This window comes from Apium graveolens, chromosome 8, assembly GCF_009905375.1.
Source record: "Apium graveolens cultivar Ventura chromosome 8, ASM990537v1, whole genome shotgun sequence".
Lineage (NCBI taxonomy): Eukaryota > Viridiplantae > Streptophyta > Magnoliopsida > Apiales > Apiaceae > Apium > Apium graveolens.
This window is the reverse complement of record NC_133654.1, coordinates 175059111-175065147: the sequence shown is the minus strand read 5'-3', so window position 1 is coordinate 175065147 and position 6037 is coordinate 175059111.

Sequence of the window (6037 nt, the reverse complement as noted above, 5' to 3'; positions counted from 1 at the left end):
TTGAAGTGTTTGGTGGTAGGATAGATGTATGCCACTCCCTTGCTAGGCTGTAGATAAGCTTCTGGGAAAGCAACCACTTGTGCATTCTTCAATTCTGTTAGCAAGAGAGTGTCTTCATGAATTACCACTCTGACTTTGTTTATTAGAATGTCTAACTCAGATGCCCTCCTTGAGATAAGACAGTTGAGGGACACCTGCATACACCTGTCTACCCCTGAGTCATTTATGTTGACCACTATCCTTCTTTCCTTGAAGTTGTCTTTTGTCACCAAGATCACCCTTATTGAGTTTATTGTCCTGTCCAGGGCCTGTTTATATGTGAAGTGATTATCATTTAGAGAAGCTTTTAGGGCCTTAAGCAATTCATCAAATTCTTTGTTTAGACTTGATCCTTCAGCAACCCTAATAAATCTCTCCATGTCAAGATCTACTTCTTGATTTAGGCTCTTTTCAACACCCTGGACTTGTTAAGATGATCTGGATTTTTCCAGCCTAGCCTCTATCTCTCCCTTAGGCTTGTTGACAAGCATGAGAAGGGGAGTAGGAATTTCAGGCCTTATCTGTTCTGGAAGTGATGGTAGAGGGATGTTGAGCTTTCCCATGATGGCTCTCAAGGAAACTGAGTTTTGCAATTGGAGATGCTTGTGAGAATCCACCAGGGTCTGAATATCTGTCTGTTGGCTATTGACTAGAGAAGTCAAGGCTTGAACTTGTGTAGTGAGTGAAGCATTTGAGTCTTGCAGTGCTGAGACTTGGCTTTGTAAAGATTGGATTTACAGATTTGTGGAAGTTAAGCCAGGCTGATAAGAGCCAGTAGATGCGCCAAAGGTTTCTTATATAGCATGTTTGATGCCTTCCATAAGCAAGGCTGAAGGCTCATATCTGCTCTAGTGAAGTTATTCTAGCTTGACCTTAGTATCATTTGAATGAGTGATTTGCTGAACTGTATGAAGAGAGATGAATGATTGTTTGAGATTTTTGACTTCTCTTTTAATATAAGCAAGATCCATCCTTGACATTTGCTTAGCAAAGTGCTTGAATTTTGAAGTGATCTTTACTTGAGATGGTATAGTCTCATCCATCTTCTCATTAACCAACTTCCTAATTTTATCTTCATGACTAGTTAGTTTGATTTCAAGAGCTTTACCAAAAAGATGAAATGCTTTGAGCTGAGCTTTGTACACTTATCTTGTGGAGTCAAGGCCTTTGTATTGCTACGCTGAATAGTGATGTATTTTTCCCTAAATCTGGCCAAGACTTGATCCACCTCCAATACAAAGTCCTGAGAGAGCCATGCATCCACATTTCTATCTTGTTCTACATCATTAACAATTTTCTCTTTTTGCTTCTCAACTTCTTCATTGTATGTAAGCATGATAGCTTGATAATCTTGATTGCTCATGTTTGAAGTCAGTAGATGCTGTGAAATGTTTGCCAGTCCAGAAATCTGCTCAACTAGTAGATCATCTACAGATGTTGGTTGAGAGCCAGATTCTTGTAACCAGTGAGAGAGAATGTGTGGTTGTTGGAGTTGTGAAGTTGAGGGTTCAGAAACACCTGTGACTGAAGTCATAGTTTTACTCACAGATTGCTACGTGGTTATGGCTAGTTGTTGTTCGAGACTAGTTGTGGGAACCTCCAATTAAATTGGAGGGGATTTGACTGGGTTACTGCCATGTGCACCAGTCTCAAACCCTTGTGTGTCTTGCACCACACTGTCACCCGAATGTGCTATTCTTGCTTCCCCTATGACAGGGTCACTGGAAATTGTACTCCTAGCATCAACTGCCAAAGCAATTTCTGCTAGGGTTTTGAGGGGAGTTGTTCCTACATGAGTGATAGGGTATAAAAATAACCCTAATTATGAAGTTAATGTCGCATTAATCAGACCTGATTTGGTCAAAAGGAAAAGCCCAGTTAATGAGGCCTAAAATCCTAATTATTTATTAATTTCGTAATTTATAAGGGGGCTAATTAAACAGCCCAATAAATGTGTTCAAATAAGTAACTACTTCTACAAGAAATAGCCTCCAAGCAACCTAAATTCAGAAGGAAACTAATTTCTGCTTTCTACGACTCCAAAGTCCAATCAAAGAAGGAGGCTTGCCCACCAAATCACCAAATTCTACCCTAATTCCTAGACTCTCAACGTTTATATAAAGGGTCTTACCCCTTCAACTTCAACAAGACGTTTTTCGGGACAAGAACTTCACACGTCACAAAGCCGGGAAGGCATCATACACGCCACGAGGCCATTACCTGGAATGACATTTTGGACTTAGTCCTTGAAAGACATGAAAGTCACTACGTCCTTGGTGAGCTCTCGCTGCCATAGCTCTGAGGGCAAGCATCACAAAGAACTACATTTTGGCTTGATCAGTGGCATACACCAAGGTACGTAGGCATCTTGTGAGGGCAGATTCAAGCCACGAAACACAAGCGAAGCCATTAAAGCTTGAAGCTTATCAAACCCTAACATTAAATATGCGCAATAAATAAATACATGTTTTTTATCCACAACATTTGGCGCCGTCTGTGAGAAGAAGAAGACAACCATGAAAGCACGAAGAAGTATCGATAAACCACCTGTTGAGATGCTCAATATCACATCCAACGTTGAGATTCCACCACAGTCAAACCTCAATATCTGAGGGACTAATATAAGGGACGAAGATCCCCATTACCCAACTGTTGAATCAAAGAACGATCTCAAACCTCAAGGGATACATGATTAATGAATGAGTCCCAAACTATTGATGGTGCTCTCACTAATGAACACCCGAATTTCAGATGTTAATAATTGTGCTTCCATCAAGGATGAATGATCACCCACCTTATGGGATGCAAAATTTTAAGAAGAATCGCAACGCCGAGTGAATGAGAAGTATGAACCTCAATATTTGTAAGGGCTAAACCTTATTCAAGGAATAATTTACGATTTCTATGATCCCCATATCAAGGATAGTGATTGTTCATACGAAGAGGATATCTCCCCAAGAAGGGTGCAGCCGATTGAGGAACATGTTGTCAAAGGGAGTTTTTAGCCCTGAACACATGAAAGGATGAATTCCCAAATCATAAAGAAAAGGATCTATGCTCATGAAGCACACATCCCGAAACCCAAAAAAAAGATCTAGAATCATGAAGCAATCAAGATCTACCAGCCACAACTCAAGTTGTCGCTTCCATCATTGAATACCATAATTCTCAATCATAAAATCAAAAAGTTATTCCCATAATTATGGGATTTCTTGTGGCCCGAACACTGATTCAAAGGACTGATACCCAATCTCAAGGAGTGGAAACCCAAGGGATGAATCACCAATCGTATTTCAGATGTTAACAATTATGTTTTCGTCTAGAAGGAACGCTAACCCACCTGATTAGAGTAAACTTCAGCGTTGACCGCATTAGGAGTACGAATTCCGATATTTGCAATAGTCGATCCCTATTCGTAAAGGAGTCTGAGATTTCTTTTATCCTAATACCTATGACAGTGATCGTCCATCTAGTAAGGAGACCGATCCAAGAAGGAGACGGAGAAGCACATAGCCCACTGTCAGAATACGTTCACAGTCTCGAGGGCACGAAGGGATGATTTCTCAAATCATTGCAAAAAATAATTCGAGCTTATGAGGAGCACATCGACAAGATTTAACAAGTTTGGAGATGCGATCTTAACCCGAAGGGACGATTTAAGATCCCCAAATTCAAAAGATAGAATCCTCAAGTTTAAGAGTCGAATCACCGATTTCAGATGGTTGTTGAGACCTTAACTCTAGCAATATTCTCTTTCCAAACCATAGATGACCCGGGATATGGATTCAAATATTATGTTCAAGAATGCAGAATTCACAACCTTGCAAAGGCTAAACACCCCCTTAGATTTAAAGGTTGAAACCCATCATTGACCAACTTTGTAGTTATTCCAGTCTCTATACAAAGGATGATAAAATCTGAAGTAATAAGGATGCCACTCCAAGAAGCTGACGTCCAGAAAGTGACCGATCAAAGAAGGATGTCCCGAGCCTCAAGTGGCTCAAGGACCGAAAGCTTAGGATGAAGAACAATGAATTTTCATCTCATCAAACTCGTGATTTAGTGGAGGAAAAGAAACCTGAAAAGGGAACAACAAATTCAATTACGTACAAAATTTGGAAAGCCTGGAGCCCCAAGGGTCTATTCCCCGGTATAGTTGGTTCGAACGCCCTTTCATGGAGAAGGAAGATGGAAATTCCAGGGGTTAATCCCAAAAAGTTGATGCCCCTTAAAGGCCTGAATGATCCAATGTATCTCTATACTAGAGAAACTATGAATACCTATATTTCAAGGAAGCTGAAGGTACCCCAATTTGGGCGCATGATGGATTCAGTAATCCGGATAGCCACGTAAGAAAGTTTTCAACCTCTCTACTACAACAGTCAATGCACGATTGATAAGGAGCATGGCATTTTCTTAAACCCCGGGGGGCATGACTCGATTATGGTGCAAAAGTGCATGAGCCACACTGCATCCCCAAGAACATGAAATGAAGATAAAATGAATCCTTGTATGACCTAGACCGATTCAAAGAAAACCTATAATCAACATATACTTGAGTAATCGGGTGTCAGTGATAGTCCAACAAGGAGCCTGGGATGTTAACTTTAAGTTATCATTGGCCGAAACCAATATGAAAAGCATACATAAATTGCAACAGTGGGAAGGCAAAATAAAACAACATTTGGCCCTTGATAGGAGGCGATGAAAATTACTACTAGAAGCAAAAGAAGGATCAAAAGTGTGATGCTAAGGGTAGGTATCCCTGATGTAACACCCCCAAATCCGGGGTCGGGGATCCGGGTTATCACGAGTTCCATTTCCCTTAATAACACCCAATCTTAATAATTAATCAACTACTTTGTACTGTGACCCCACAATAAACACACACACCACAAGTTATAGTCTCAGAGATGAACATCCAAAAATAATCACAAGTCATTTTATTCCACAATTATCTGCCAATACACCTTAAAAGGTTTTCTGGATAAATTTACATTTTCTTTGCCATTATTACAATTCATATTATACATGAGTCTGGTACATCAAAAGTTGAAAGCCTAGCCTATTGGTAGTTCCTACCTCAGCTACAGCGGCATCAACGCTTCCCGAAGACCGCAGAACGTTTTCTAACCGCTTGCGAATGGGGAGCTTGGTCCTGTTCATCTTGTCTATCTGATGTTGTGTGATGAAAGAAGAAGGCAAGGATGAGCAACAAGCCCACCAAAATAATATAAAATATGATTAACAATATATGAGCCTTCTCATGGTACTCATGAAAGTCTTGGTCAAAAGAAATGAACCAAGTTTGATATCTTAATGCGATGAAGTCGCAAAATATTCAGTATATATACATATATATTTTCAAAATCTTGGAAGTCCTCTTCCATGCATAATATACACAAAGTTCCAGTTTATAACTGTATATAAAAAAAATATCGTTGCATGGTGATCTCATATATCAATCCTTGTCTCAACGTTTTTCTGAAAATCTTTGTCATGCATAAGATAATCATTTACTAGATATAAGTTTAAAAGATGAAGTTACAAGATACTCCAATATACTTATATCTTTTCCAAATACTACTTGAACTACCATCGTTCAAGTTATAATTAGTTCAAAAGTTCATTGCATAGATGAGACTACAAGATAATACTTGAATAGATTCAACCTTTAAAATATCATCAAAATAAAATGAAGTTATGAGATACTTCATTTGATGCAAACATCATTTTGAAAACTTGACCCTGCCAACACTCAACAATCGCCCAACCGTAGCCTTTCTATCGAAGTGCTCTGGGTAGTGTTGCAGAAATATCCAATTGGATGATGAACTCATTACGGGAGTTTGCCGCGCCAGGAAGACCACTTACGATGATCAGTCGTAGTAGTGCACACCACCATTTTCTACATGTAGAGGAGAACCTGTCGGATTTATTTGTCAACCGAACACTGAACTCCTAAGGAATGGACCGCCTTAGCGAAACTTCCAGGCCA